This window comes from Podarcis tiliguerta, assembly GCF_965153285.1.
Source record: "Podarcis tiliguerta genome assembly, chromosome: 16".
NCBI lineage: Eukaryota > Metazoa > Chordata > Lepidosauria > Squamata > Lacertidae > Podarcis > Podarcis tiliguerta.
In genome coordinates this window covers 39,125,245-39,150,253 of record NC_139549.1, presented here as the reverse complement: position 1 = coordinate 39,150,253, position 25,009 = coordinate 39,125,245, and the positions used below count along the sequence as shown (strand labels likewise).

At 44.7% G+C, this 25,009-nt stretch overlaps 1 protein-coding gene and 1 long non-coding RNA gene across 9 annotated transcripts in view; one reads left to right on the top strand and one right to left on the bottom strand.

The window, feature by feature from the left end:
• PITPNM2 (phosphatidylinositol transfer protein membrane associated 2) overlaps positions 1-18,121 on the bottom strand; it is a 210,676-nt gene extending 192,555 nt beyond the window's left edge. For 6 of the 8 annotated variants that reach the window (XM_083418112.1, XM_083418123.1, XM_083418120.1 and 3 more), the window contains exon 1: positions 17,735-18,120. The gene's annotated coding sequence lies outside the window, so the exon portion shown is untranslated. Of the gene's footprint in view, positions 1-17,734 lie in introns of all 8 variants that reach the window. The other 2 variants (XM_083418121.1, XM_083418119.1) reach the window with 1 other exon arrangement.
• The window catches only part of LOC310666937, a 288,749-nt gene that overhangs the window by 180,991 nt on the left and 82,749 nt on the right, over positions 1-25,009 (top strand). The window lies entirely within an intron of this gene.

Genomic DNA, 25,009 nt, shown 5'->3' with positions numbered 1-25,009 from the left:
TCCCCTAAATATTTTGGCACTTCTGCAAACTTTGGGGTTGCTATGAGTCTGCTAACAGGGCTGCCATGCTAGCAACTTAGAATTAGAATATAGGATGGTTTCTCAGCTCATGGGACACTACTGCTGACAGATGGGCGGAAGTGACTTTTGCAAATTCCACCTTCCCGCAGTCCCCAGTGCCACTCCTACACTTTTCTGAAGGGTTGGGTCCACCCACGGAAAGCAAAGTCTGGATCCAACCCCATGGACCTTTTCCAGAAGAGGGCATTTTGACTGTTAGCATCCCTGTCTGGCTCCGTGACATGACATTTTGCCCTGACAAGGAATCGTCATCTCCATGACATCAAACTGGCTTCACGTGTCAGATCCCAGGAAGGTCCACGTTCAAATCCTCGCTCAGCCATGAAACTCACTGGGCAACCCTGAGCCAATCAACACCTCTCCGCTTAACCCACCTCAAAGGTGACGAGAAAACAGGCAGCTTGGCGAGCCACGCTGAGCACCCTAAACAACTTGCAAAGACGGGCAAGATAAAGACCTAGAGAAACATTTGAAGTCACAGCCTAAAAGCCCTGAGCTTTGTTGCATCTACCTGAAAATGGAAGAACACCAACGAAAAGCCTACAGCGCTCACTTAAAAGCTTTTGAAATAAATAAAGGAGACACCCACAATGGGTTGTCAGCTCAAGAGATAGTCAGAAGACAGAAAATATTTGGATTTCGATTTTATCTGCAACAAACACGCAACATCGTCTATTTATATGAAAGAAGGGTGGAAGGAGAGAAGAGGGAACAAAAATGTAGCATTGAGATAAGTAAGCCACCCACACAGAGAAAACGATTCCATATTGTGTCAGTTCTTTCTAAAATGAGGGTACTTAAAAATATACACGGTGTATTATTTTTTACCTGGAATGGCATAAAAGGAAAAAGAGCTCCAAGAGAAAGACAACTTCTACTTCAGAAATAGTTTGAGACCTCATCCATTTGCCCCTCTCCTTCCAGGCAGTGTGCTTGTGTCTTTATTACAGGCAGCAATCCAACAGGCAAAGCTTCCTGCCGCACCAATGCATCCCCGTTATCTCTAACCATTGGATTTCTGCCTGTTTAACCACCGTTAGGCCTTCTGGCGCAGAGCAGGGAAAGAGAGGAAATGACAAGGCTAACCTGAGCCCATTTGGTTGCCAGGCCAGAGAACCATAAGGAACAACTCTTTTTCCCTCTCTGGAAAGGAAATATTAAAATTATTGTATTACTTGTTTGAAGGTCTAACACATTCTTCCCCAAGGACAGGAAGGAGCCAAGAGTCAGTAGAAGGTCAAGGTAATACCAAGGGAGAGATGAAGCCATCAATTTCACTTCTCTGTACAGTACTTCCCATTTTCCCAACCTTAAAATCGGTTCACATTTCCACAGACATTTTCTTTTTCTTTTTTTAACATCCTTATCCAAATTCATCAGCATTTCAGCACTAATTTCTTCTAGCATTTTTGTATGGTGTTCTGACTAGCACATTTTTATGAGCAATTTTTCCTTATGGTATTTTCACTAACATAACACATTTTTATAAGCAAAAATTTTATGAGCAAAATTCTCTTATGGTATTTTCACTAACATATGCCTTTAGTGAATGTTTCCCCCTAATTTTTGTGCACATTGTTTGGTTGGAGAGAGCAAATCTTGAAGGATAGTTGTGCTTTGGTTTGCATATTGGTTCAAGAAGTGTGACACTGACATTTTCTCATTAAAATGCAAACAAAATCAATTTTCTCCTCCATGTTTGGCCACAGATCTGAGAGAGGCTCAGGTGCCAGCCAATTCGTGGGGGCCTTATTGCTCTTTAACTATTAAGCAGTGTTTCCAGAGCAAGTCAGGCAGGACAAGGCAGCTCAACTCTGGCCGTGGCAATACTTGGATCCCATTCAACAGCAGGTAATTGCCCACTATTTAGTTGAACATTTCTCACTATATAATTTATGAAGCCATTTCATTGGCGCCATTTGACTTTTCTGCTACAGATGACAAAACGTCCCAGTCAGTCTCTCTCGAGTGTTTGCCAAATTTGGGTAGCTAAGGGACCTTTTTTATTTCTTTGCATTAATATGGTAGGCAAGCTTCATTAAGATACTTGAAAGTGTTCTTCGTTTAGAGTGGGAAAGTATGATTCACATCTCCGTAGTGGAACTCACCAACCGTAACTCTGTGAGAGTCACTGTTCTGGGCATCTCTCTTCTGAAGGAAGGCAAATCTGTTGCACCTCCACACCAGGAGTGGTTGAAGGATCCAGTCAGACCCAAACCAGAGCCTGACTTGCGCCCAAGCCAGACCACGGAATCACACACCCAGGTGTAGTGCCAGCCTCATCCGAGTATCAGCAACTTAGGCTCACAGGAGACTTTAAATAATCAATGCATTTTTTCTGCCCATGCAACTGTTTCTTCACCCCATAATGTTGGAATTGCTGCAGAGCCCAAATGGGAAGTAATTACATTGGGGGGGGGGGGAGCTGTTTTGTCCCAGGAAGATTAAGACAGATGCAACAGCAACGCTGCCGGCTGCTCTAAGAAAGCAGCGCTGCTCATGAGCGTAGACGTAAATCACCCAACAAGCGTGTGACTCACCAGCAGGCCTGAAGCCCGAAACCAGATTTTCCAATGATGACTAAACATTTTAAAAGGCGCATGGCTGTAAGCTGACCTGTGAGCTTGGCACAGCCTTAATGCACAATACAAAGCCAAGTCCTCCCGTTACCCTTTGTTAAGGCCCATAATGGAATTAAAGGACCTTGTGACACATCCTGGGGTTTAAATGGTCTCCTAATGACTTGAATACCCTCCTCTCCAGTGCTTCCCAAATTAGCCTCCCGAGAAAGGAAGGCCAGAGAGGGTGGGGGCACAGATCAGCAAAGGATGCAATGCTGCAACCTGGCTGGGAGGACAAAATGAGGTTGGGGGGGCCAGGGACAGCACACAGTGGCAATCACAAATTATATTGGTTGCTCTATTGCCTGCCAAATGGAACCCCCACTTCCAAATGGAATTCCAATTAATCAGAGGTCGTCCTCGCCAAATGCACCAACCACCCCCACTTTCCCTGGGACATCACTCCCTGCTCAAAACCAACAAAACAGTTTAGACTAGAAGAGGGCTGCAGCCAAAGAGGATCAAGATATTGGAGGTTCTTCGTGGAACGCACGGGCCTTCATTCATTTGTGGAAGCTTAAGCTTTTTAAAAATAAAGATGGCCCAAATGTAGATGGTATAGATTTTGCATGGTTTCAAAGAAGATAGATAGAGCAAAGAACCCAAACTGTGCCTGCATTAAATACTTATACTGATTTCTAATTGTATTTTCTGTTCCTTTTTTCTTTTTTACCTTATTACAATTCTGTGAAATTCAAATTGTAATACAATAAAATGCAATATAAGAAATAAAGGAAGCAAAGAAAACCAATTAAAAATCATACAGCATCCAGCACAGCACATGACAATTGCTACAAAGGGCAGGAAAATCAGTATCTGGCCCAACATGACCCTCAGTAATTGGGCAGAAATTTTGGAAACCACCAGGACAGAAAGATGTTTTTCTACTTCTCTTGTCTATGAGATAAACAGCAGTCAGAAGGAAGCACTTATCAGTTAACTATTGAAACTCACTGCCACTAGATGTGGTGACTGGCCAATTAGTGGAGAATTTGGCTATTATCTGCCATTGATTGTGAATGATAAATGGAACCTCCATCTTTAGAAGTAGCACTGAATCAGTGTCCGTAGAGGTTGACTGCTGTGAATTTCTCCCAGAATTACTAAACTGATTTGAGAAAGAATCTGTGTGAATGCATCTCCTGTACTTGCAAGTTCAAGGAAAACATTTCTTGGGCTCTTACTCACGACAATCCAGCATGTTTCTTTGGCACATGCAAGTCACACAGTCTGCATGCACAGGGCTGGCTTCCTACAATGAGCGCAGCAGCAGCTTCCTGGGGAGGCAGATAACCAGCTTTTTCTCCCAGGTTGCCTCCAGGGCCGGCCACAGGATGCGCCCTGGAGGTCTGCTGTCTGTTGACATGAATTCTTCCGGCAACGTCACAACCATTTCTGAGCACAGCTGTCCAAACATAACATGAGTTCAAAACTACAAAACTACTACGCACCATGTTGCTCGATTTGATGCCCCCGCTCTGTGCAGCCTGGAGTCACCAGATCCAGACTGCAGCAATCTGAAGCATATTGTCTCAGGACTCTGCATTTCCTCAAGTGGTGGGATGTTCCAAAGGCAGTCTTTTACAGGGTCCATTCACTTGCAAGAATGGAGGCTTACCATGCTGGTCAATTTTAAAAATAAATATGCAGAATGGTGCACAGAGGAGTAAGGCAAGCAAACATCCGAACAGGTAATGCTTGTCTTTATAGTGCCATCAGTTCTCACAAAAGCAAACAGCATGCATGAGCAACCCAGCAACCTCCAAAAGGCCAACCAGCCACAAAACTCAACTTCTGAATCTGCTGCTGGGTCCATTCTCACTAGCAAGTGGTTCTTCTCCAGCTCAGAGCCAAGCAGGTGGAGGTGCTCTGTACAAAACACCCAACAACCGTTCAGGACAATTAGAAATACAAGACGACTGTTGCTCCTTGGGGGTTTGGTTCCATCACACGCTGGAAAATTCAGGTTGTGCAATTATAGTTGACTGGCAGTGTTAGAAACTCAGATATATAAGCTAATTGCCAAATGGCACCTTAAACCTGGGTTACTGTCACCACAACAGAATGCCTGGGCGCCTTTCCCCCGCAATGGGATCTATTTTTATTTGTTTCATTTCTATACTACTTTATATTTTAAAGATAAAATCTCAAAGTCATTTACACCACATTAAAACCTAAAATAAAACAATCCAGAGTAAAACAAATTCAAGTTTCAAGCAAAATATTTCAGATCCTTCTCTAAGTGACATTTTGGCTTTTTTCCTTATTTATTTATCTACTTAATTTATATAGTTGCCCCATAGCAGAAGTACTCTAGGAAGCCAGTGTGGTATAGTGATTAGAGTGTCAGACAGACTAGGACCTGGGAGATCAGGGTTCAAATTCCCACTCAGTCATGAAGCTCATTGGGTGACCTTGGGCCAGTCACAGCCTCTTAACCTACCTCACAGAGATTAACTGAGAAGGCGGGGTGAACCAGGTACTCCTTGAAGAAAAAGGTGGGATATAAATGCAATTAAATAAGCTCTTCTGCTTAAGAAAGCTGGAGGGGCCAGCCAGATGGAGATGTCAGCTGTCAACCTGGCATCCAGAGATCTCCACATGGTCACAATTGGACCCAAGCCAGTCGCAAAACGCGCCTGGCACCTGGCTAATTTCAAAGGCTGTTGACTGGGAGTAGTGGAATATATCCTCCACCACCACCCCCAAATCACAGGCTTTTGCAATCAAGAAAATGTACTAAAAAGTGTAGAGTAACTCTTGCTTTGACATATCATCTAACCTCCCTGCAAACAGATCAGGATGAATGCTAAACATTGAAACAGCCGGAGACACATCAGTAGAGTTCATTAGCACATCAAGCTACACACAGAGATAGCCGACATTCCCTACACTTAATGTAACTCAACAACATTCTCCATTGCAATAACTGTATTTAAGCAGTCTCCTCAATTGGGTAAGCCAGATGTAGTAAATGGGGACAGGTTGGGCAGTTATAAAGGAACATGATGTTAGCAAAAGCCATTTCAATAAGGCACAGGAATGTTCCTAATACTAAAAGTTTAAAAGTTTCCCAGCAAGGGAAGCAAACTGAATTTCTCCCTCCCACCGTCAGCTCTCTATAAAAAGGATGGTTATAAACGAAGCTGTGGCTTCTGAAGAACTATTTTGCGGTATTGTTTCTTGTACAAAATAATTACTGGAAACTGGAGAGCAAACAATGCGACGCCCTGCTGGAGCGAGGAACAGAACAGCGGGTATGCACCATAACGCAGCCCAGAAAAGAGGTCACTTGCAGATACAGATATTGCAACCAGTTTACAAGGAGGAGAAAAGCACACGCGGCCTCCTCTAAGGGCTTGATAGGTACACAGAGAGGGGCCATGAGAGGTACCTGGCAATACCCTTTGTTGGAGAAAATTGTGTTCCTCCAGGCCAGTATGAGAGACAAAACATAAAATACAAAATAGGAACCAGTGGCATAGCGTGGGGGGTGCAGGGGGGGCCGGCCGCACCGGGCGCAACATCTGGGGGTTAGGGTTAGGGGGCGCAAATCCACGGGTTAGGGGGTGAAAATTACTTGCCTTGCCCCGGGTGCTGACAACCCATGCTACACCACTGATAGGAACACAGAGAGTCTGCATTATACCAAGTCAAACCATCTGGCTTAGTATTCCCTGCACTGCCTGGCAGCAGCTGTCCAGGGTCTCAGTCCCTGCAGGCAAAAAGGGCTGCTCTCTGTGGAGTTCTTCTTGGTGGCTGCAATATCCCCCGTCCCCTGCAAATGCCATTGTGATGCCATTGTGCACATTATTATTATTATTTAATTTATTAATTCGTTAATCTTCTTTCATATTAAGTCACAAGGTAATTTACAAGCATAAAAGAAAAACAAAGCAAAAATCTCTCTTTCTCTCCAGTTGTGAAAGTTTGTTGAAGCAAACATATCTTAAATTCTTTCCATAAAGTATAAATTGTGGGTGCTCCTGGTGGCTTTTGAAAGGGGGAAAATTTGATCCTCAAACTTTTGGCAAATTAGGTTGCAAAATGCAAGGGGAGGGCGAAGAGGATTTAGACTCCTATTTTTTTTTATAGCACTGCTAAACTTCATATCAGTGTTGTCTGCCTGTCTATACCTGCTCATTTTCACCACCTCTGTGCACAGAAAACAGGAGGTTAACCCATAAGAAAAAAAATTATATCCAAAAGTAACAGCAAGTTAATACATTTATTAGAACTAGATAAAATATTCACAAATAAGTGAGCAGATTTTTGAATTAACTGACACTTCAACAGACTAGAGAAAGGAACAGGTTATGAAGAAAAAAACCTCAGAATGCAGTAAATTATAATGTATTTATTAGATTTCTTACCCACGCTTCACAGTAAGTTCCCAGGGCAGGTCAGAACAATATAATATAATATTAAAATTGTTTAAAACAATGTACAATGTACTTTTAGGAGTGAATCCTAAAAGAAAGAAGTGTGTTTTCACCAAAAAACGAAAGCTGTACGATGGAGATGCCGCTTCGTTCTTCAGGTGAAGATGAGAAGATTTTACACAGACTAACAGAACGATCCCTGTGAATCTTTACTCAGAAGTAACTTCCATAATGCTCGACAGGGCTTACTGCAAACAAAATGGCTTAAATTTAAATGACGAAGGCAAACCAGCATGTGAAAAGTGGTGTTAGAAAAAAGTTAAGCAAGGGAGAAATTGTTCTGTTAGTTCAATTAGACGTACAAATGTCCCATCATTTTGACTGGCTTCCCCAGTCACAAGTTGGCTAAAGCACCATTTCCTAACCTGTCCACTCCCTATGAGACTTCCAAGCCCAACTTTCTTTTCCTATCTTTTTTAAAAGAACTTCTCCATGGTTGAATACTAAATTGACCCAACTTTTCAGGCAGTTGCCAACGGCCTAAAATTAGGAAAACGACTAAGAACTCCCACATACCAGATGGCCAAAAAATCACAGCAAACGTTTCGGCTGTTAGATGCACAGCTTCAGTGAACACATGAAAACACACCATGAAAGAAAAACCCAAAATGAATCTGAAATTCGTGTGACACCAAAAAAAAGTTGTTGCTGTTCACAGGTGTGTGTGCAGCTCCACCCTGAAGGTAAGGGAGAAGGAGGGATTAGGAACCTTCAACTTTAAGTAATATTTAAAAAATATTTTAAAAAAGACTGTTACATGAAGATCTGATAAGAAGTCTATTGCTCAGTTCTGAGTAAGGGGGCTAAGGAATTTTCCCTCCTGAAATATTGAGGGTATGCAAAGTGGGGGGCACACACTTGCACCATCCCACCCGCCTGATCTCCACTCTCCGCCCATCCTCCCACTTCCCTCGCACCCTTGCCCACCTGCCACACGAAATCAGGGCACTCTGGGATGAGAAAGTGGGGCTGTCCCGCTTAAAATGGGGCGCTTGGCTGTTATGAATTTATCACAGTATTATCACGCCAACTAGAAAACTGAAGTTTTATAACATCCTGCACCACATCCCTGAGCTGTTTTTGCCTGGGATGATCTTAACTGAGGAGCTGAACTTCATGGTGCTATTTTTATTTTGGTTATAATGTGTTTTATGGTCTTATGAAGACAAGTGTAGGGAAAGCGGAACCTACCTAATTCTCACTTCCTGAAACAATGTGCAAACCAAAACGCAGCTTCAAAAATTGAACTTACCTAAATTTTGGACAGTAGCTATCTAACCAAATGATGTAAACAAAAATGCAGATATGATGGGAAAGTATGCATGTAAGTGAAAACAGCATACAAACAGGCATTATGGCAGGGCAAATTGCACACAAAACTTTGCCAATTAAGCAAAGTTGCATAAAAAACGTGGGTATTATGAGAAATTTCCATTAAAATGCTGATTAATTTTCATGAGAAACACTTTAAATAATCAAAAACTGATGTACAAATGTGGAGAATAAAACTTAAGTAGGGGGGGGGGGAATAAGAAACTGAGAGAAACCGAAGTTGACATTTGTGCCCAACCCCAGCTGACTTTTCTTCAAATTCAAAATCCACAATGGGGCAATGCCTTCACTGGGACCAACCAAAGTGTCAAAAGATAGTGGCAAGTTTTCAAGTTCTCCAGATCTTTTCATCAGGCAAGATGCTACACAGCAGGAATTGACGTGGGATGAGCAAAAAAGAAGCCAAGAAAGGACATTAGGTAGCAGAAAGATTACTTTTAGGCCCCATCATACCACTTTAAAGAGTCATGGCTTTCCCCAAAGAATCCTGGAATCTGTAGTTTGCTAAGGGTGGTGAGAGTTATTAAGAGGCCCCCTTTCCCTTACAGAGCTACAATTCCCGGACTTCCCTGGTAAAAGAGGTTGGCTGTTAAACAGTTCTGGCTGCAGACCTCCAAGACTCTGGGACAAAAAAGCAATGCTTCACCCTGATTTCTGAACACAGAAATACTGGCTGTTACCTAAATCAGTCCCATACCTTAAACAACACAGCAGTTGACTTGAGAGACCACCTTACGTCATCTATTCCCAGTAAATCGTACATTTTGAGATATGACAGACACCCGCTAGGCATACTTTCAAGGAACAACTGAAGGCATTTTTGTTTTGAAAACATTTTTCAGCTGGATGAAAAGATCTCTGCCTCAGTTGTTCATTTTGTATTGTTTTCAAACGTCTCTTCAACAATTTTTTGCACTAGTTTAACTGTTTTTACATGTTTGTACACACATTTTCATAAATTATGAATTCATACAATCCATTAATTAATTTTAAAAATAACTCACAGATTCTGGCTAGGCAAGGAACATAAATTTTAAAAACCCATGGGAGTCTATATTTCAGCAAAGGATTAGTTTTTAGGTGGTGTATCGCTAGTATAGTACTGTATTACTTAGTTGTTAGAGGAGAGTTAATCTTAAAAAATGTGGTTATTATTATTATCATCTTCAAGTGGTAGGAAAAAATCAACAGAACTGCAAGATACAAATATTTAATCATTCGCATGTATCTACAAAACATACAAATATTAAATCACCCACCTCTACGAATTAAAAAACTCCCATATTGCAGCACAGCCTAAAGCAGAAAGATAATAAACCGCTTATGAACAAATCTTAAGGCTTCCATGATAATGCAGATTAATTTGTTTAAAGCCTCGTTTCAACACGCCCTGGGCACTTAAATTGCCATCTACGTGATGCCTAACCTTAGGGTAATAAACCCACAATGTTTCCTGTAAATACTGTACAGCCTCAGCACCATGGCACACATTCCAGGTTTTTCCTCTTCATTAAAGAGATCTGTTTCACAACACAGTTCTTAATTGTCACACAAAGGTAGAGGGGAGGGAAAAACAAGTTGCCACTTAAAATAAGTTGTCATGAATGAACGGCTGTTGTTGGATGACATTCAAAACGTCCACAAAAGCAACCACGGACCATTAGAGGAAGTGCTAAAGAATTGCAAAAATATTTTTATTCCCAAATAAAAGTCTTACATACACATATATACATTCATTAAGGCTGGCATCAGCTGGCCATTTAATTTTAAAAGTTAGTTATGAAATCTTAAGTAGAATTAGCAGAAACTAACAAGCTAAAAGGACTCTCTTTCAACCTTTTTCAACTGCAAGGAGTCCTTGAGGCTCAGTTGTTTGCTTTCACCCCATTGGATCTTCGGCCCTCCAGACACACAACTGATTCCTAATCTTTGTTTCACACTCAGAATTTAAAGGTACAGTGGTATCTCGGGTTAAGAACTTAATTTGTTCTGGAGGTCCGTTCTTAACCTGAAACTGTTCTTAACCTGAAGCACCACTTTAGCTAATGGGGCCTCCCGCTGCCGCTGCGCCACAGTCGCACAATTTCTGTTCTCATCCTAAAGCAAAGTTCTTAACCTGATGTACTATTTCTGGGTTAGAGGAGTCTGTAACCTGAAGCATCTGTAACCCGAGCTACCGCTGTACTAAGATTCATAGGTGCCTGGAGCTTTACTAAAATATCGACTATATATTTTTGGAAAGCTGTTTGTTCTCTGTGAACTGGACACCTTAAGGTATCCTGAGCAAATTTTGCATAATGGTTCCTGAGACCAAGGAGCAGGTTTTCGTCTATGTTTGGATACAACTGGATGCCATTTTGAATCAAGATGGTAGACTCACCCTTTCAAAACTGCACTGCTTTTAACTGCTGATTTCAAAACTGCACTGGGTGGGGGGGGGGTGTTGTTATTTTGGCTTCATAAAATCGCCAAGCAATGCTGGCAGAAGGCTGCTAGATGAATCAGAATTGGTATTCTCTAAATCTATCAGTTGCTGGGGGGCATTGCCAGAATAGTGCCCTCGCCTTGTGGCCTTCGCAGGGCATCCGCTTGACCACTGCAGGAAACAAGATGCTGAACGAGACTGGCCTTCGCCCTGATCCGGGTGGGCTCTCCTTATGTTCTTATCTCATATTAAACAACACCAGCAGAACTTCTGTATCTCTCCCAACACAAAGGCTTTTCAACAGATGTCTGTTCACACATTCAGTTGTGAATCATCACTTGTGTACTTGTAAACCTGCCCTTAGCTGGACTCGGGCCTTAACTCGGGGGTGGAGCGCATACTTTTTTTGCATGCAGGTTCAATCACTGTCATCTCCAGGCAAGAAAGCATGAGAGGGTGGGAGGTGGGGACCTCTCCCTTGAAGAGCCACTAGCAGTCTCAGTAGACAATACTATTTGTTACTGTACTTGTGGGATAATCGGCCTCATATAACCAGCATGCTTAAGTCGAATTAATGCATGAAGGGGTTAAAACCATAGAGCAAGCTGTCCTGCCAGACTTAGCTATGTCACGTCCCCTCACCTTGGGAGGAAATAGGCAATCAAGTCTTGGCTTCATTCAGTCTACCTGAGAATTCGGTGTGTGAGGAGGTCTGGGATGGTTGCTCCAGCTCAGCCGCATGGCTTTAACCAGCCTCTTTTTTCCAGGCAAGAACAGGGTGTGAAATGAACATTCTCCTATACCAATAGTTTAGGAACTTGAACCGTTTTGTAACCAAGCTACACTTTACAGCCTTTGCAACCATCTGTGAAATAGCTCAGTTGGTGGAGCAGGAGACTCTTAGTCTCAGGGTTGTGGGTTTGAGCCCCATGTTTGGCAAAGATTCCTGCATTGCAGGGGGTTGGACTAGATGACCCTCGTGGTCCCTTCCAACTCTACAATTCTATGATTCTGCGTGGAAAAGCACATGACTCTGACCTTTGGAGAGTTTGTAAGCAAACCATTCTTAAATTACCAGATGTGTGGTATCTTTCTATGCTAGGGGAAGTGGGAAACTTTGGTAGGAACTTTAAAGGGCGCTTTTAAGGTTTAACAGCCTATATGCACACGCTTTATTTGCTGCATGTTTTGTGATTCTGAATCTCTGCTGGAGTTCTTTCACCAAAGAGCACTTGCCCCAAACCTGGATCTTGGCATCCAGGAATTAATTGTTTTCCCCTTAAAACCCGGGACAGGGTTTACACACCACTCAAACACAACTTAATGTTTGGTGTTTCATTATGCTTTATATATGCTGTAAGCTGCCCAGAGAAGCTGGGGAAACCCAGCCAGATGGGCAGGGTATAAATATTATTATTATTATTATTATTATTATTATTATTAACAGCAGCCTTGGATGAGAGAAAACGATGGTCTGCACATGAGGAAGACACAGGACCCGATGATTCACTTATTCACAATGGTATCCCTCCCTTTTCTGGGCATAACGTGGGGCTTTATCATCACAAGAGCTCTGTGAGGCAGGTCAGGCTGAGAAAAAAGGGAGTGTGAGCTGCTCTACGGCACAATGTGAAACCCCAAAGTTGAGGTTGGATGGCCATCCGTCATGCATGCTTTAGCTGAGATTCCTGCATGGCAGGGGGTTGGACTAGATGACCCTCAAGGTCCCTTCCAATTCTACAACTCTTTGATTCTATGAACTGGGAGGATTTCCTCAGTCTGACACTCTTATCTGACCCAAGTATGAAATTCCAAAAGAGCCCTACAGGTATCCCACACCTGCTAGAAAAGCCAAGGGCGCCAAGAAGATTTCAAAGAGGCAAGCAGGGCTCTGAAGGGCTAGCCATTGTCCTAAAAAGAGGTGCTGAAGTGGGCCCAGAAGTTATCATTAACACAAGAATTGGTGGCCAGTTACCCTGGGAGAGCGTCTCTTAGCAACCCATGAAGCCTCCTTTGTTTCCACTGCATAAATAAGAAAGGAGTCTTATAGGGGCAAACGAGTTTAGGAATAAACAAAAAGGGAAACAGCTCTGGATCTATCACTGCCTCACACTTCCCCTCAGGGAAAGGTTAAGAATCATGAATTTAGTGGAAAGAACCATAAAGTGAGCAGTATGCAACACAAAGGAGAAAATGAACAACAGAAATAAACCTGGAGTTATGCAACTCTATACAAAACAAAGAAAGAGACAAGACAGCCACTCAACTTTTTCTTACTTTGCTTCTCAGTTGTTCTTCAATGTGCAGCGCAGCAAACTTAAGACCCAGTTCACACATGACACTGGGCAAACCTGGGTTTGTAATATTGAAAACACACTGTGCAGAGGGATACAAAAGTCACACACCACACACTTACAGCACACTTCTACCACTTTAACTGTCAAGGGTTCCCTGCAAAAAAGCCTGGGAACCATAGTTCACCCAATTTCATAATTCCCAGTAGCCTTAAAACAAACTACAGTTCCCAAGACTCTTGTGGGGAAGGCGTGTGCTTTAAATTTAAGGTGCAAGTGTGACCACCCATGATTCACTATCGACAGATATTTGCAAAAGGTACGTTTGTCCCTAACTGATCTTTGCAGTTTGCATTTTCAATTATACATCTAAGGCATCTTTATGGCACAACCTTTTTAAAAAGGTTAACTGGGAATCAGGAAGTACCGAGTTAATAAGCTGTCTTAGGCAGGATCTGATTCTTGGTCCATCTTGCTCAGTATTGCTGATACTGGGCATACTATATATAATTAATATTGGTAAGGTCGTTTTCCTTTATTCCCCTCTCTGACCCTGATTCTCTTACAGCAGCACAGCACACCTTTAAAGCATATTCAAGCATGGGCATAGCCAGGGTTTTCGTTGCGGGGGGGGGGGGCAGAACCTCAATTAGCTATGTATTTTTATTGACTGATTTGGGGGGGGGAGCTGCCCCCCGCCCCCTCTTGGCTACGCCCATGTATTCAAAAGACATTATTTCCCTCAATTAGTTCTGGGCATTGTAGTCTACCGCTCTGGGAGTTACAGTTCCCAGGAACCAGTAACAAAAGACAGTGCCCAGAATCCTTCGAGGGAAAAAATGTGCTTTGCACCTTGAACACATCATCTGTACGCAGTCCGAGTGGCGGCAGCAATCCAGGTTTCTGGCACGGAGCCCTACCTGCAAACGCTGGAACTGAATTAGGGACCTTCTGCCACAAAGGTGCAGGTGCCACAAAGGCAGAGCTCTCCTCCTGTGGCCCTTTCGTTTCATTTCACAAAAAGCTAGTCTGATTTGTTGGATGAGTTTCTAGTTGGTTAACTGGTTAATTTGTCAGCTGGGCCACATCCACAACTATGGCGCCACTTTAGACCGTCATGCCTTCTCCCCAAAGAATTCTGGGAGATGTAGTTTCTTAAATGTGCTCAGAGTTGTTAGGAGACCCCTGTTCCTCTCCTGGAGCTACAATTTCTAGAATGATATAACAGCCAATCCCTCTTCACAGGGAGTTCTGGGAACTGTAGCTCTGTGACGGGTCTCCTCTCAGCACTCTTAGCAAAGTGCAGCTCCCAGGATTCTTTGCAGCAGCCATTTCTGTTTAAAGTGCTTTCAATATATGGCGCCAATGTGGTCTAAATCTAGAATGTTGTTCTTCTATTACAGACTTCACAACTCCCACCAGCCCCAGCCAGCACAACTTGTGGGGCTGAGGGGGTTGTGGGGGGGAGGAAGTTAAGGCTTTTCTGTTTAAAGAACCCTTTTGAGCCCTCCTCAATATTTTAGCTACTATGCTAGCTTTGGTGTTTCCTACTGTTCATTTACAAAGCTTTACTGTTTTCAGTGTATGCTAGAATGATCTCCTTAGAGAGGAACGGCAGTATATAAATGATTTTAAAATAAAGAAATGAACTGTAAATCACACCCACACCATAAATTTAAAGCAGATATAATGCTGCTTAAAGCACATGGCTTCCCCCAAGGAATCCTGGGACTCGTAGTTTGCTCCCCAAAGAGCAACAATTCCTGGCTATGTGACAGCATCATCCACTCCACCTGAAGCACACTCCCCCCCCCCCCCAAAGAATTATGTATACCACAGTTTGTTCAGCGTTGCTGGGAATTGTGAACTCTGTGAGGGCTAAACAACAGTGCCCAGAATCCTTTAAGGGGGAAATGTGCTTTAAATGCATAGTGTAGGCACAGCCTCAGTGTGTCCATTCTGCACCTAAGACCATCCTACAGAAACCAGGGTCCATTTCACTCACATACTTAAATGCCTAGTGGCTCATGCTTGAATCAGTTCCACTGTGAAAGGCCTCTGGGTCTCATTTTGTGCGCCTCCCAATATTCCATCAGAGTTCCTTCCTTCCTGTTAATTTCCTCTTCATTTCTACCAGCTTCTTAAAGTTCCCCCTACCCCCAGCTGTCTGAGAACAAACTGGCAGGCGTCTGCATACATACTCTGTGTGTATATAGATCACCAACAGTGTGGTGTAGTGGTTAGACTGCTGCACTGTAACCTGGCAGACCTACTTCATAAGGTTGTTGTTTCTCAGACTTGGGTCTCCAGCTGTTGTTGGACTACAACTCCCATCATCCCTGACTGCTGATCCTACTAGCTAGGGATTGATGGGAGTTGTAGTCCAACAACAGCTGGAGACCCAAGTCTGAGAAAGAATAAAAATGAGGAGGAAGAGAACCACATACACTAATTATAGCTCCTGGGAGAAAAGATGGGATATAACTATAATAAATAACAAGCTAATAAGTCAGAAAGGGATTGCTTTCACTTGCTTTCCAAAACAGTAGCAATATTAGTCTACTGTACTAAAAGAAAAATCCTCAGGATATCTCAGATCAACCCCATCAAACTAGACTAGATAGGGCTTCCTTCTAAAATTGACCTGAATAAAATCCTGAGCTGGACATAGTGAAGATTAAAGCAGGCAGTTTTCGTTCAGTACCAGCTAATCTAGGACACTTTTGCTGCTGGTTCCACTCATCATCAGCTTTGGCTCCACCCACTGCCACCAAGAGAATGTGGCCCTCATCTGCTGCAGTTTAATACGTCAAGCATGGTTTTGATCTACTGTACGGGACGCGGGTGGCGCTGTGGTCTAAACCACAGAGCCTAGGACTTGCCAATCAGAAGGTCGGCAGTTCAAATCCCCACAATGGGGTGAGCTCCCGTTGCTCGGTCCCTGCTCCTGCCAACCTAGCAGTTCGAAAGCATGTCAAAGTGCAAGTAGGTACTGCTATGGCGGGAAGGTAAACGGTGTTTCCATGCGCTGCTCTGGTTCACCAGAAGCAGCTTAGTCATGCTGGCCACATGACCCAGAAGCTGTACGCCGGCTCCCTTGGCCAATAAAGCGAGATGAGCGCCACAACCCCAGAGTCGGCCACGACTGGACCTAATGGTCTGGGGTCCCTTTACCTTTACAGTGGTTCATTCACATGCAAGGCCAGAACTCAAGAGGCCAGAGCATCTGCTTACATTCCACGTTCAACCCCTGGAAACTCCGGGGGAAATCCCAAGAAGAAGGGATGGAAATGGCCCTTCCACAGAGAACCCCGAGAGAGCAGCTGGCCTGGCAGGAGGTGGCTTCCTATGCATGGCCAGCCCACCTATGAGGCAAGCTGAGGTAGCTGTCTCAAGCAGCAAAATCCACAGAGATTCCAATGTGGATCTTTATTCAGGGCCAGCCTCCCTATGAGGCAAGGTGAGGTGACCCCCTCACTTTGCAGGGTCCACAAAGGCAGCAGATCCCAATGTAGATCTTTCTTTCGCTCTTATTCCTGATGTAGATTTTCCCTCATTCCTTCTTACCTGGTGGGTAGGGGGTGCCATTTTGGGGTCTGCCTCTGGTGCCAAAGGGGCACATATTGGTTGCTAGATAGGGAAAAATTCAGCCCACCTAAACCGCACTAAGGGGACGCGGGTGGCGCTGTGGGTTAAACCACAGAGCCTAGGACCTGCCAATCAGAAGGTCAGCAGTTCGAATCCCCACACAGGGTGAGCTCCTGTTGCTCAGTCCCACCTCCTGCCATCCTAGCAGTTCAAAAGCACATTAAAGTGCAAGTAGATAAATAGGTACCGCTCTGGTGGGAAGGTAAATGGTGTTTCCGTGTGCTGCTCTGGTTCACCAGAAGTGGCTTAGTCATGCGTCCACATGACCCGGAAGCTGTACGCCGGCTCCCTTGGCCAGTAAAGCGAGATGAGCGCCGCAACCCCAGAGTCGGCCACGACTGGACCTAATGGTCCAGGGTCCCTTTACCTTTAAAGCCCACTAAAGATGGATTTGTGCTTCTTTCATTTTTCTATCCCCGGGTCCTTGGAACTCCCTGCCACAAAAACCTAACTTCCTCCACATGACCCTTTCCTGCTACCAGGCATTCCCGCAGCTACATCCTATTGGATTCCGGGAAAGAAACCCTGGATTCACCCGGTGATTCCCTTTCGGGTTTCCCCCGGCGCACCTGGCACGGGCGCATCAGGGCAGCCGCCTGGAAGCGGCCAAACACGACAGAGGCAGCTGGACGCGGCTCCAGTTACTGCCACGAAACCCTTTTTCGAAGCTTTTCCGAGGCACCGCAAGGCGCCCCGTGGGCGGGCTGGGCCCCCCCCCCACCTTTTCTTTCTTTTCCTTTCCAGCGTCACGTGAGAACGCTCCTCCTCCAGGCGAGCAGCGGGCGCGTGTCCTCCCTCCCCCGCCCCGGCCAAAGAAAGAGGGGGTCCTCGGCGCCCCGGCCCCCCGTCCGGCCGCCCCAGCCCTCCGCCCTCCTCCGGGCTCCGACTCACCTCGGCTCGGCGCCGGGGCATCGCGTCCTTCACCTTCCCGCCCGCCCGGCCTGCTCTGCCTTCCCGGGCGGCGCACCCGCCGGCTGCCGGCTCCCTCCGGGGCGCGCGGCTCGGGCTGGCAGGCTCCCTCTCTATCCGGCGGGGGAGATCTCCATGCAAAAAGCAGCCCCGGCAGCGGCGGGAGGGCGAGCCGCCTTCTTCTCCTCCGGCTGCCGCGCGGCTCGGGCTGGCAGCGGGGCGCCTGGTGGCCCTCCTCCTGCTCCTCCTGCTCCTGCTCCGGGGCGGCAAGAGCGGCAGGGAGCGCGCTGACAGCTCCGGCGCGGCGGCGGCGGCGGCGGCGGCGGCAGCGGCTGCTACTTCCTTCTCCTTTGCGCACATTCCCGCACTGGGCGCCGCTGGGCTGCGGGGAAGAGAGCGGCGCGCGCGCGCCCCTTGCCGGCCGGCCGGCCGCTCCCGCCTGCAGGTTATTACGGTGGTACCAAAACAAAACACATGCATATTAGTCTCTTATTTGAATTATAGGCAAAACCGTGGGCAGTGCAATGGATGCAACGCGTCTGAAGGAATACGTTTCTGTGTGCAGTGCATGTGGCAAAGTTTTTATGGTTAAAACTGCTCATCTTAAATCAATTGTGCAGTTAACAATTCCTCACTGCATTGGAAAAGTTAAAAACCACAAAAAGCAAAGCAAACCGGAACACTGTTCTAGGCCAGACAGTATGTTAGAACTAAATCAGAAACATCAAGGATATCTGATTGTACAACAGTTGAATGTTAACTGTTGGTTTTGCTGTTTTCCTTCTTTTAATTTTGTTTGTAAACTAACATACAAGGACTGACCGTAGATGATGAACCCTAAGTGGTGAAGATGCCACAGTCAACCTAATGTGTTACACCTTGTCATCTGTGAATGACACCAGGCTGTTTATTTGCATTACCTGTTCTATCTGTACTTTATAAAACCCAATATGAACAAACCAGAGCACTAACCATTAAGCAGGAGGGGCTGCAATCCTACCCCCATACCCACTTATGCCCAGCTCACTATTTTGTGGCGGGGGGGGGGGGGTAGGAGTGGTTTAGGATGCAGCAGAGAGGAGGGCAATTAATGCTGTGTGTGTGTGTGTGTGTGTGTGTGTGTGTGGATGTTCCACTCCTGTGAATAAACAAGTCCAGACAAATAGGTCCAAGGCCTATTTGCCACAGGTAACTTTGACTCCCCATCCCCCGCATTGTGGATCTTAATGTAATGATTTTCCCCTCTGCATCTCATAACTGTCAATCCATAGTTCAAGTTTTTACTACAAGTTTTCTGTCAATCCTATCCATGTATGTAATTGTTTACAAAAGCTTTTCAAATAGATTATAAGCTTCTTTATTAAAGACCTCCCCTTCCTGGTTTCTAATTCTTCCTGTACGCTTTGCCATCTCAGCGTAGTTCATACCTCTCCGAATTCATCAATTTGTTCTAAAACCCAAGGTACGGATATCACCGCATCATCAGCAAATGCCTTGAGCATGTATGCTCTCTGCCCCCATAGCAGCAAATTCAGTTGTAAGGTGCCCAATTTTAGTGCAGCAAGAAAGAGCATGAAGACACTGCAACCCAGTTTATCCCCTTCTCCTCATTCTTCCCTGGGTTAAAAAGCCTATGCAAGCTGCTGGTCTCCTGCTGCTGGTATTCTAAACTCTATCCCCTGGTTTGTAAGGAATAGGAGGAGGAGGTGGTGGTGAAAATTCCCCTTATCTTTGTTTGGACAAGGGAATGAATGGCACCAGCTCTCTTTCCCCTGCGCTCAAGTGCAACTGTTGTGAGGCTAGAGACAACCTGGCTCATTGGGTAGGAAGGAGGCAGGTCAATAAGACTAGAGGTGCACCCCTTTTGAGGGAGAGAGGCATTTCTCTTTATTTCTGATTTCCCCCATTATTTCACTAACAGGGTCACTTGATCCTGGGATTAAGTTTCCAGTTAAGAAGCCAAACCAGCCTTCAAAGACAAAGTTTGGGAAACAGCCCTTAAAATCTTCCAGCATCCTGTACCTAATGAAAAGCTTATCACTACCACTTTTCTTGCTGCTTTTGAAGTGTCTGTGTGGTGCAGTAATTAGAGAAGGAACCCCCCCCCCATCACCTATCAGACTACAAAATTGTGTGACATATGTGTGGTGCGACACACCACCGCTGTCATGGTGAGATCAAATGTCGGAGAAGCTTCCCGTCCTTCTCGCACCACAGTAAAATGATTTTTAAAGGGGGGGGGCACCGATGAATCTCCTTGCCATGGGTGCAAGGGAGCCCTAAGCACTCCTCTGGCTGCAGATAGCTAGGTAGCTCAGGGCTCCAGTCTGTTAAAAACATCTGCCATAATCTATTAGTCTTCAAGGTACCACAAGGTTCTATTCTGTTTAGAGCTTTTTTTTTTTTCCGGCTGGAACTCCCCAGAACTCAGTTCCAGCATCTCTTGGTGGTTCCATTGCAATTATAAGAGACCAAGGGAGGCGTTCATGGGGAGTTCTGACACCTCTTTTTCCAGAAAAAATAGCACTGCTTCTGTTGGTCTTTGCAGTAACAACATAAAACAACGGCCCCTATGGAAATGATTGTGATTGCTGTTGCGGTTTCTCAGAATGCACGGGCTATTGATCAGATGCGGCAGATTTACATTTCCCAAACCATACTGAGATTTTTAAATTGGTGATTAGAGCTGTTGCAGAAACGTGTGTGTGTGTGTGTGTGTGTGTGTGTGTGTGTGTAGGAGGCCTCTTATGTGCCCCTAGCACTTTGAGAACACAGTCCCAAAATATTTTGAAACTTTAAAAATGGATACAGTGGTACCTCACAAGACGAATGCCTCGCAAGACAAAAAACTCGCAAGATGAAAGAGTTTTTTGTTTTTTGAGTTGCTTCGCAAGACGAATTTCCCTATGGGCTTGCTTCACAAGACAAAAACGTCTTGCGCCTTTTTCTTAAAACTGTCAATGCATTCCTATGGGAAACCGTCAATGCATTTCCTATGGGAAACCGTGCTTCGCAAGACGAAAAATTCACAAGATGAAAAAACTCGCAGAACAAATTTCGTCTTGCAAAGCACCACTATAATTTGTCATAGTGTCCATTCCAACACTGAACTTGCTGAATCACAGAGATTTAATTTGTCTAATGAATGGGGATTTGTTTTAGAATACAGATTCCCATCGTGGGAAGACATCTTTTAAGAATTGCTCAGGCAGAGTTTACCATTAAGCCATCCGGTTGGCTTCGGGTTCGTACGGCAGAGCCTGCCAGGGCCTTGTGAGCCACTCAGTCCTCTAGCTAATTCAGACAGCTCAGCTGCTGGGCAAAAAGGAAAGAAAATGCAACGGGTACATTGAGGCCCCGCCACCCAGTCATCCACACAGCCTGGAAACACGTCGGTGGGTGAAAATTGGACTCAAGAAAAGGCACAAAAGGTTTCCAGAAGTCTGGTCCAGTTAATTAACACGTCAGACTGGATTTCTCAGGGGGTAATGTAGCGAATTAGAGAAAATGCAGAAGGGCAGCTTAGAGAGGACATCAGCTGCTTGGTGGTTTGGGGTAGAGTGGATTATCTTTTCCCAAAAAAATTTTTTTTAACTTAGTGTGAAGTGAGGTCTTGTCCAGGCAAGTTAATTTATTTGTTTGCTTTGTTGTGTTTGCAAAATGTAGGCATTTGCTGTGATCGATCAGCCCCTCGGAGATTGCTTCTGGGCTTCTGGGTAGAAGCCTTTATTCCAGAAGCTGCTTGGGAAGTGAGGCTTAATTCTGGAGTTGGGCTGCACCGGGGCATGGCTTCCAATATTGTAACCAGTTTTGTGTAGTGGTTAGAGTATTGGGCTAGGGACCTGAGAGAGCTGGGTTCAGCTCCCCACTCAGCCATGAAGCTCACTGGGTACCCGTGGGCCTGTCACCCAACCTCCTCGCGAGCCATGAGGACTTTCCAGCTCTCTCCCGTCGTTTCAGGTGAGAGTTGAATTGTTCATTTGCCAGTGCCACATGTATAGGGCAGTCATGCACAAGTGGGGAGATGCCTGCACTTAAACCTAGATTAGGGTTTTTTAAAAAATAAAATAAAATAAAATAAAATAAATACTGAATTTATTATGTGTTTGTTAAATGGTTTGATTTTTGTCATTTTGGAATTTACTTACATGTATGCTGCATATTTGTTTTGGGAGGGGGGTGGCTTAACCCTTTGTTTCCCCCCCATGCTTGTACCACTATCTAAATTCAAATAAAAAGCTTTCATTGATAGGCATGTGGACTTTTATGCCATCACAAATAACAGCTGTGGGTTCCTGATTTGGATAAGGAAACAAAAGCATAAAAGCCTTTATTCTCCTGATATGTCGGGTCCCAGTTTGGATCCCTCTATACCTATTTCCTTTAAAAAAAATAATTAAAAAAGCCATTCAAGCAATTGCTAAGTGAGGGAATGGCAATTTTTCTAACTTGGCCTTCAGAGCGTAGCACTTAGGAAAGTTGTTGTTTTACTTTCTCCTCTGCTACAGGCAGTTTATTGTGGACATTAAAATCAAAACAGAATTTGTTTCACAAAGGTTTCCTGTTATTTCCAGGTGTGTTGTTTTTTTTTACATTCCCTCACACACACAAAGGGTAACAGGTTTAAAATCTGGAATATTTATTCCTTATTTTAATTAGCATAGACTGTGCTCGTCATTTGATTTGCCAGGGACAAGTGCTCAGTCCCTCTGTCTGCCTGTGTGCAAGGCCTGAACAGAACCAAATGGAGAGTATACATCAGCTGGTATGAAACCCCTAGGAGATTTTGTGACTAAGCCTCATGAATTACCAGAATAAAAGGCAAGGAGTTTGCTACAAGGAGTGTGTGATGGAGGTAAATTTAGGCCTGGAATGACGGGAAGGGAGAGGTAATGGAAACTGGTATCTGAAATTGCGAAGCAGTGGGCATATCAATTACCCAAGGAAGATTGGTTTGGCTACAGAACTGAGGGAATGAGGCCACAATAAAAATAAGATGACAAGGAATGGAGACCAATCCAGAGAGAGATTCCTCAGAGACAAAGGTTTCTGAAATGGAATTTTAATAGCACAACAGAAATCAGGGCAGGGCTGGCCATTATGTGCTGACTTCCCCATGCCTGCAAATTGGAATTCATGCAATTGTGCTTTTCTCTAATAACATATCTGTGCTATCGGCCTGTTGCATTGAATGTGTCTGGTTGTCTTTCTAATTCCCCAGAGCTCAGAATACAATAGGCCAATGTGGTGCAGTCCAGATGTTGCTGGACTACTGCTCCCATCATCCATGGCAGGTAGTCAAGTTGGATGGGGCTGATGGGAATTGGAGTCCAGCACTAACAGTTGCCCCATCTCTGACAAGTCTCCCATATTTAGTGGCAAACACGTGGCTTTAAAAACAATCACATTTCTTGTGGTTTTGAAAACTGCATCTCCCATCCTTGCTTTGTCCCGCTTGGATTCATTTTACACGCACCTTTCCTGAAATAATCATTACTGCCAACTGGATGAGAAGCAGAGCTGGGTCTGGAAGCCTCAAATGAAAACATGGGCTAAGCAGCAGTGTGAACGCTCACTCACCTTACCTATAATCCCAGAATTAGCCAGGGAAGTGGGTCCCATGCCTTCAAATCAGCTAAATTATGCCCTAACAGTTCAGGTGGCATATAGCGAGAACTACGAACTTGGACAGCGTCAAAAGGGATTAGACAAATTCATGGAAGCTAACAGCGGCTACTAGTCTCAATGGCGATGGAGATAGCCTCAGAATGTTAGTTGCTGGGAATTGCAGCCTGGTGTACTGGTTTGGAGTCTTTCTCAACTTTGGGTCCCCAAAAGTTGTTGAACTACAGCTTCAATCACTGTTGGCCCTTCTCACTAGGGATGATGGGAGTTGTAGCTCAACACCTTTTCGGGACCCAAGGTTGAAAAAGGCTGGGTTAATGTGTTGGACTAGGACCGGGAGACCCAGGATCATAGAATCATAGTATTGTGGAGCTGGACAACATACAATATTAATACATAAAAATGCATAACATAGTAAGAAACAAAAACAATACCCCACAGCTTAAGAGACTGTTTAATTAGCCAAAGACCTAAACCACTTCACAGGGTGGGCAAAGGGGTGAACTGTGTGGGCTACTTTGAGCTCCTTGGAGGATGGGTGGGGTAGAAATATAATGATCAAAAAAACCGTCCTGCTTGTGGGCTTCCCTAGTTGGCCACTGCAGGAGTTTGATGCTGGACTAGATGGTCGGATTGAGCAGGGCTGCCCTCAGGGCCAGGAGCAGGCAAGAACTTCAGTGCCCTGTTCAGCACCAGCGGATCACCAAAGCAAGTGAGCCACCACAAAATGGCCAGTGGGTTGCATCAAAAGTAATGAATAAAATATTGCTTATCTGTGGTGCTGGTGGAAGGCTGGAAGAAAAAGTTACACAGCTGATTTTTTGAAGACAAATTAAAACATTTCGCTGATTTGCGCCAAGTCTCCAAGGAGAAAAATAAATAACAATTTACATTAACTGTATGTATTTATAATGTATGAAAGCGCTCCACTGGGGACAGAGGCAGGCCTGCACTTGAGACTTGCCTCTCTGCTGCACATCTATAGCACCCAGGCTCAGACTAAAGTGTGAACACAGCCGCTGGCACTTAATTGATGCCATTGGCCTCCCTTAGCAATGTTTGGGTAACCTTTGCCACAAGCATCTCCAAGATGTCCGGAGGGATCTGTGCGTCAGTTTTCCATTTCCAGTTCATAGATATTTTTGTAATTTACTGTTAAGGTGTCTTATGCTTTTCATTTATAAATCTCAAAGACTGTTCACAATCTAAAGCTAGTGGTTTTGCTGGTTGTTTTGCTTTGGGTGCTATTATAAAGCATTAACTCACTTAAGGATGCAAGCGCAAACTCAACAGGAAACAAAGGCTGTCATTAGAAGGTGTGTCTGAACCCACATGGCTATGCAGGACTTGTGTGCAATGGAGAGGTAGTTTGCTCAGCAGAAAGGGTCAGCGGGAGCCTTTGTCTTGGGAAGGAAATAATGCAGAATAATCTAGCTGCTTTAGACCCCCCCCCCTCAGGTCCTGCTTGCAGGCTTCCCATTGGGGAATCTGATTGGTCACAATGAGAAGAGGATGCTGAGTTTAGATGGGCTCTTCTTAGCAGCCGGCCTTTTGTCCACAATAACCTTAGAAATAGGCACAGAGTAAATAAATAGCAGGAACCTGCTGGTACTGAGATTTATGGTGCCAAAA